This window comes from Helianthus annuus, chromosome 16 (genome assembly GCF_002127325.2).
Source record: "Helianthus annuus cultivar XRQ/B chromosome 16, HanXRQr2.0-SUNRISE, whole genome shotgun sequence".
NCBI classification, from domain to species: domain Eukaryota; kingdom Viridiplantae; phylum Streptophyta; class Magnoliopsida; order Asterales; family Asteraceae; genus Helianthus; species Helianthus annuus.
In genome coordinates this window covers 28666676-28674860 of record NC_035448.2, presented here as the reverse complement: position 1 = coordinate 28674860, position 8185 = coordinate 28666676, and the positions used below count along the sequence as shown (strand labels likewise).

The 8185-nt window shown below is 32.6% G+C and overlaps 1 long non-coding RNA gene across 1 annotated transcript; it reads left to right on the top strand.

The window, feature by feature from the left end:
* Positions 1-2472: 2472 nt before the first annotated feature.
* Positions 2473-6500, top strand: LOC110917825. Its single transcript, XR_004884280.1, has 10 exons — positions 2473-2632; positions 2875-2944; positions 3045-3089; positions 3750-3852; positions 3943-4075; positions 4154-5053; positions 5167-5312; positions 5413-5458; positions 5764-5861; positions 6324-6500. It is a non-coding gene; the product is annotated as an uncharacterized LOC110917825 (long non-coding RNA).
* Positions 6501-8185: the final 1685 nt, after the last annotated feature.

The following is an 8185-nucleotide window of genomic DNA, read 5'->3' as shown; positions in this document are numbered from 1 at the left end:
CGTATCTACGGTTACCGAACACTGACATAAAACGACCGGGGAAGACGGGCCCTCACCATTCTTGTTTGCATGCAATATGCAACCTCCTTAATGTCATCGATGACTACAATGTATCCTTCGTTGCATTAATACATTTGCGTACAATTCCCCCTAGCAACTGTTGATACAAAAAGTGACCAAGGACAAAGATAATTGTCGATTCCCCTACAGGAAGCAAGTCACAGAGAATCTAATGTTGTTCCTCATCCGAGTTAGTTATCATCCTCGTTTCTAGATACGCATCTATGAACCTCAACGTTGGCTCCAATTCATTCGGATTCTAAATGTCCAACTTGTCCATAGATTGAATATAACGAAACCTTGATTCACATGTCTAAAAAGACAATTGGAATCCCGAACCCCCACTATCCTAATTTTGGGAACTTCGCATCATTGAACAGAAAAGGGAAAACTAGAACATGCTGTCTTCTTCCCTTCGCGCTACAATCCAGTGATTCACCTCGTAAAACTCATGGGTTATGTGCCAAATTGGGCAAGGACAAGCAACATTGTATAGCATACGAAACCTAGGACTCCTAACGATGTACCAAAAACGTATACAAACTGCTCTAAGTGATCTCAACTTCGAAAGGTGGAGTCTGACAAATGAAACCTAGGGCTCCTAGCGACGTAGATAAGCAATCATCGGGCAACCTATCATGTATTTGTATTTTTGTTTAATTTAACCGTTAAAATCTATGTTTAAGTGTTTTTTATATGAACGATTCAGTATGTTTTAGAACAACAGAATATCTTAAATAATTTCTAAAAAGTTATTTAGTTATTCTTTTTCACGATAATGTTTACGTTTCGGTCTAGATTCAGCAAGTTAACATTACACAACGCACGTGTATGATTCAACATTTTTTATGTCTATCTTTTGTTCTGTATAATGGTATCATTGCAACGTATAGATCCTAAAAACTCGTTTTACTTAATATTCTACCGGCAAATCAAAAATATCATGAAAAGTCAAATTGTCTTTTCTTCTTCTTAAGGGTAAATGATTAATGAAATGAGAAATTGAAACCGTCAACAAATAAAAGCTCAAGCTGTGGGTTATTGAAACCGATGCACCATCAGTGTTTCAGGATTTTGTGTTGTTGCTCCGTTTTCATAATTAACCGTTAGAATGTGAACAGAGAAAATGTTCGCTTGGAATCAATGGGTAAAGGGTTAAGAGGAGCACAAACACCTCAACAAGAATAAAACTTAGTCAATCAAAATATAGAAGCTTACATAAATCGAAAATCATATTAGTAAGACATAATGTCATGCAATAAGTAATAACAACGTATGTTCAAATATTTTTTTCTATAACCACGAGAACCTCGCCGATTTTTTTTTCAAACTAGTCCGAGTTCAAAACCGATTCAAGTTTTTTTTTTTTTTTTTTTTTTTTTTTTTTTTAAGGATTTGAACTGGTTTTTGGCCAAATTGGTTTGGGCTAGAAATCAGGTTGGGCCAAAAATAAATCGAACCTCCTAAAACCAATTGGGGTTGGGGGAAGCTAATACTTTTTTTGTTTTATTTTTGTAATATTTTAGTTTTAAGTTTTTTTATTAGTATTATTTTATTGATTCATCTACATTTCATTTAAAATCGCTGTGTCCCTTGCGCAAAGCGTAGCGGAACACTTCTAGTAAAAGCTGATTAATAAATAAAATACAGTGTATATATGTATTAATAATGAAATAAATAAATGACTAATTGCCAAGCAATCTATTATCTATATTAAAACAAAACAAACTTATGCCACTTGGCATGTAATTAGGCTACCAGATGCCACGTGGCATCTAATTGTTTCTCGAATTCTTTCTTTGAGCGGCAAATGAATAGACGCTACCTTCACATAGCTTCTCAAACAATCCGCCCTCAATCTTGCCAAAATTATAAAATCGTTTCCTTTTTCAAATGAATTTCATTGAGAAACCCTAATTTCAGTTTCATCTCTAACTCTTGATTATGTTCCGTCTCTCACACGCTTTGGAATTGTTAGGGTTTCTGCGTTATCAATGAATCGCTCTCTGCCTCTCATTCATTCCTCTATGAATCCGACTCTGATCTTCGTGATAAAGGTTAGATTTTGTCAATGGATCAACTATCGTTCTTGATATTTTAGATTTTATAACTAATAATTTCTTTTGTTTTGTATATCTCATCTGAAATCAGTTGTATCCTGGTTCTCCGATTGTTGTGATCCAGTCAGTCCGATAACCGGATCTAATTTGCAATACCAAGAACCCTAAATATAGAATTAACACAAGCGTTTCTTTTCATCCTTTGCCTCCAATTAGTTCTCTTTTTTTTCAATTGAAAGAACCTAGATCTCATCTCTCTACGGTCAAAAGTAACCTGGTAAGTTTGTTTTTTTAATTTGTAACCTGATTCATGAAAGTTTCTAATGTTAATTTTTGTTTCATGTCTTTTTTAATATTGGTTTTTCCTAGGAACCCTTGATTGTGAGACAATGTGACCATCGGTTTCTAAGGTTTTTGTATTGATTCTTGAAGGAGTCATCGGAACTGGCGGCACTTGAAGCATCCAAAGGATTCGAGAGACGATAATGTTCCCTGTTTCAAATCTTTTTGAGGTATTTCATATTTTCGATTTGATTGCTAATATTTTACTAGGTTTGTTGTATTTGATTTTGATTACATATTTATATGTGGATTACCTTAATTTTGGGGATTTTATTTCGCCTGATCTTATGTGGTTTATGTTATTTGGTACTATGATAGCAAGTTTGGATTCAAAGTGTAAATCGGGTTAATTTTATTTGTTATTCCGATTGTTAATTTGTTATATATTTGATTGTTCTTTCCGATTTGTTAGGTGCTCAGTTTTTCTGTCGACAAGGTGGTTGTGGCGTTTGATTTATATGGTTAGGGTTTTCCAGAATTGGGTGAGTCTGGTGGTGGTTCAGAGTATTCATAAGTACCTTTTCTTATGTCTTAATTTTTACATTTATTTAATATAACACCGATAGTTTTGTTCATTTGTAGGCTGACGGGAGATCCGGGCACTCCAAATAAGTGAGACAGGCAAGAGTAAGACAGCCAAAAATATCCTTTTTTGTACCTTTTTATGTATTATTTTTAGTTCCCACTCACTTGATAATAATGGATTTAACTTTATTTGTTAATTTAATTTTTTTAATAGTGTCATGAAGGAACCAACTTCGGGCGTACTACTGGTGGCCCGTTTATTGCTACAAGCTATGACTATCATGCTTCTCCTAATGAATTAACGCTATTTAAATATCAACCATTTACGTTTTCATGAGTGTTTGTTGTTCTTAGCTAGCATATGTCTTTACTTTTGAGTTTCAAAGTGCTGTGATAAATTAAGCGAATAGCCAGCCATCAACTAACTACTACTTTCTTGGACAGTTAATGATGTTGTTGGAGATGTGTATTGTTTCAGTTATGATGATTAAATAATGCAATATCAAATCTAATAATTTTGATATGGTGTAAAAAGTTGATAAAAAGGTTAGGGTTTATGTTTTAGCTTTTCTTCTTCTTGGCTGTAGTCTCGAAGGGCCTAAGTTATTGTTCTGCCTCATCTCTCTTCTAAATATGTATTTAAGTGCTGAAAACTATTTGCCGCATGTAAGCTTTTTGGGTATATGTATAAGCCTCTCAATTTTAATAGCTATATGTATAATCTAGAAGATGTTCTCATAACTTGATTACGTGTAACTATAGGTGAGCTACTTCCGTACCAGCTTGAAGGATTGAATTTCTTACGTTTCTCATGGTCTAAAGTCTAAACAAACACATGTGATACTTGCAGACGAAATGGGTCTTGGTAAGATTTCCTTATATTTTTTAAAAATTTGTTTTTATATATTTATGAAAAAGTAACCTTTACCTTTATAGTATGCTTTATAACATTCAGGGAAACGATACAAAGTATTGCTTTTTTGGCATCGTTGTCTAAAGAGAATGTCTCCCCTCATTTAGTAGCACCGCTTTCTACATTAAGGAATTGGGAACATTAATTTGCTATATGGGCTGCTAATATGAATGTTGTAAGTTACAAAATCTCTTGAATTCTAATATTTTTATATGACCAAAGTTTATTTACCAGTATACTAAGTTAATGGCAGTCGCATCTTCTCCACACGAAGAAGAAACAACCTTCACTTTCAGACGTTATTGCGGTAATTATATTCCAGTTTTCTCTTCTTACTTCATATTGCAGTTTTATTCGCTGTTAAAAAGTTGTGTTTTTCAAGCAAACAACAAAGAAATAGGATGTTTTGTTTACGGTGCTACAATTTTGAAGAATATAACAACAGCTATTTGAAGGTGATGTGTGTTTTATATCCGTATTTTTTATTTTTATTTTTTTGCCTATGAATAAAAAATAATCTGATGTATCAAGGATTTGTGATTTTTAATGTGGATTTTTTATTATAGTAGATATTGCAGTACTGACCAAAAGTACCGGTACCAAAAATGCCAAAAAGTGGGTACGAATCGGTACCGAAAATAATTTGGTACAGTACTGGTCTCAAGTACCAAATGCCCATCCTTACCTTCTATATATTAGTAGGTTATTTTTTTTGTATTTTAAACGGGTCAAACATATTATGTTTTAAATGATTTAACTAAAGAGAATTGCTTTGAACAAATCTAACTGGCTAGATGAGTCAAGCTTGATCAAACGGTTTGAAACTCAGCGGAAGTGTATGTAAATACACCAAAACCTAAAACGAATCCTCATTAATGTTTAGAATACATTGTAATAATACAGATTTTGTATAACCAAAAATGATAAATGATGTGTTTGTGGTCCGACTACCCAACCCATTTCAGCTCACACTAATGATTACCTGTGTTGACGCATTGCCACCTCCACTATAAAGTTTACATAATTTATGTATGAATAGAGGCGTTCACACCTTATTTTCAAATTGTGAAACCATCCAAGCCGTTTATCATGTCTAGCAACTGCAACATCGTGTCCAGTAGCATATGCAACAATGGCACAACAACGAGCAAAGGTAAAATTACCATTTTTATTCTGTTTGTGTTTTCAAAAGTAAAGCAAATGTTATGTATTACTTACTGAGTTTTTTAATTTTTTAATTTATGTATATATCACCAATTGAAGCAGGTAGTCATCCACTTTTTACAAGGAATGTGGTTCTATATTACGCACCGGCTAGCTGAACAGGTCGATAGGGTGCGCACCAGCTAGCTGGGGAGTTTGATTGGCTTTTACCCTATGTTCAGGAACCGCTTGATCATATCCTGTTCAAGGTTCAAGTTTTCACCTTTTTAAAATTTTTATTGATTGATCAACTGAATGTTATATGAGTTTGTTGATTGAAAGTTTTATTTTACCATGTTTGATGTGTAGATGGGTCTTTCTAAAATCAAGATTCAAGAGCTGATCTCCAACTAAGGTCTCTTTTGCTATGTACTTTACCTGAACTTGGGGATTTTTATATTATGACTAGATTAGCCATATGGTTTAGCTGGTTGTTGACTCGACATGTTTCACTATTTTTTTTTACATATTTTAGCTATAGTAATGATATATTATGTTCATGTTCTAAGAATTGAGGTTTTCAATTTTATTCAAATTCACTACAAATACCATTAGTCGATGTAGGTCAAAACTCTAGATATCACTTTCTTCTTCCTCTACTTGAAGCATCTACAATCCAATTGAATCGATAATCTTCTTTTAATAATTGTTATTCCACAGAGAATCATCAATGCATTAAAAGATTCGAGGGTCTTGCGTTTTCTAGAGCATGGCGACTCCCAATTGAAACATCGGATATCCATTCTCAACTGAAACAGGTTATTTATTGTGTATTTCTTAAACTTTATAAATAGTTCACATGTAAAATACAGTTAAAAGAAATAAGTTACTAAATAAAAATAGTAGTTTTTTTAAATAAAATAGATTTCGACGACTTTTGATTCCTATAACCTGTTAACACGTCTGAACATTTTTGTTCATTGATACGATTTTTCCTTCAGTTGATCGGTTATTAAACAAATAGAATACACAATAACTCATTTATATTAACAGGTTGACATTGCCACCTTTATTGGTTACATTACGGTTGTGCTATCCTTTTTTACTTCTTTAATCTTTTACCATGTCCGATACTTATATTTGGCTATATGCATTGACCTCATTATATTGAATGGGTTTAAAGACCTCAGCTTTTTCACTATAATTTTACCTGGTATTATCAGTAATCCCTATTTTAGTCTTACTTTTTGGGGGTTTCACTTTGTTTGATGCTCCTGTAGGTGTGGAGATTACTTCTAGCTGCTATGAAGTTTTCATTTGCTAATGGCATTGAATTGCACGTGTTTTGTGAGCTGGATAAGTATTGTCATATGTGGAACTTGCATTTAATTATATTGTGCTTCCTTTGTACACCTACTACATGCTTGAAGCATTATAAAAATTACCAACTTTTGCAATTGGTGTAACAGCTTGAAGATATTATCTGTGATGATTTTGAACATAGTGGTGATCACATTCATGCTCTACGGTTAATAAAGACCTGCACAATCACATTTTCTTCAGTCTCCTTGGTGACTGGGTTAGTAATTTGATCTCAACTGTTGCTCAAAAATTGATTTTGAAGTTTTGTAATTTGATATTGATATGTTAAGATATGGAAATGGAAATGGCTGACAACGATTCTATCACTTGTAGCTACTTTCTTGAGTCTCCTTTTAACTATAATGTCCCTCTTCAATACTAATTTTTATTCACAAAAGGTGTTAGAGACATGCTGCATGTGCTAAAAAGATATTGCATGCTTGATGATGAATATTAAATGTTATACAACCATTTTCACTTTAACAAAGTTTGCAGTTATACCTTGTGTATGAAAGAAAAATGTAATAAAGTGTCTATTGTCTTCTAATTGAATTTAATTTCTGTCTTTTTTAATCTTCTTTTCATATTTTTAATTGTAAACTACACCTTCCAATCATGATTAAATTTTAACAAATGGGTCGATTTAGATCATTACTTTGCTAAATGGGTTGAATAAGGCTACTCAGGTTATACAATGCATCTGAATTGGTCACTCTCATAAAACCAGCTCAGTTATGTTAATTGGTTAAATCCTTCAAGATGCTTTTGAACATCTACTTCACTCAAGGCTCATGATATTCCCGGCTCAATGGCTACTTACATATGTTATGCAATGGTACATGAACCGAAACAGACTAATGAATGACGTTCATTGTTGGTTCACATGTATATCGAAGGGAACTTATACACTAATGTTTTATGTAAATTAGATGATCAAGTCCATTAAGTTTACGGGTTGTTTCGAATTTTGATTTTGTCTTGAAGGTGAACTAAGTTCCAGCTTTTCAAGATGAAGTTCATGAAACTTGGATCAAAACCGGATTTGTTTCAGTCCAATAGCGAAAACACTCGGTCAAAGAACTCCACCACCCAATCCTACCGGTGATTACTTTGTAGCAAAGAGTATTTGTCAATTAGCATGTGTAACGAATAAATTACTTTTTGTATGATTTAGTTATGTGTTAATCATAAATAGCTTTACTATATGATTTATTTCATTGATTATTGATTATATGTGTTCTGCTCAATATATGTTAAGGTCAAAATAGGTTCGGGTCAGTCAAAACGGGTTTTGCTCAAAATAGGTTCATGTCCATATGTGTTCTGCTCAATATACGTTAAGGTCAAAACTGGTTAAAAATGCTTTATTTAAAAAAAATATATATCAAATAACCAAAGTTATAAAAAAATAATTAAAAAAAATGAAATCTATCCGGGTTCTAAAAATTGCTATAAAATCATTTATATAATAACATCTCAATACCTATAAAAAATAAATCAAGACATATTTACCTAAGTGAGAAAAATTATATTTTTATACGTTTATATTGAAAAGTTCTTTCATTACAAAGCTCATCTCATTGCCAGTATATATTATATGTTTGTGTTAAACCACCCGCGAAGCTCGCGGGATCTTAAGCTAGTTACTCAATATAACAATTGTTGTACATTAAAACCTTATTAAAAAGCAACTCTTTTATGCATATACTAGATGTATAATTGGCTTTGGGAGTTTTTCAAAAAAAATTGAAATTTTCATTTCTAACCCTAAAGTTTCAAT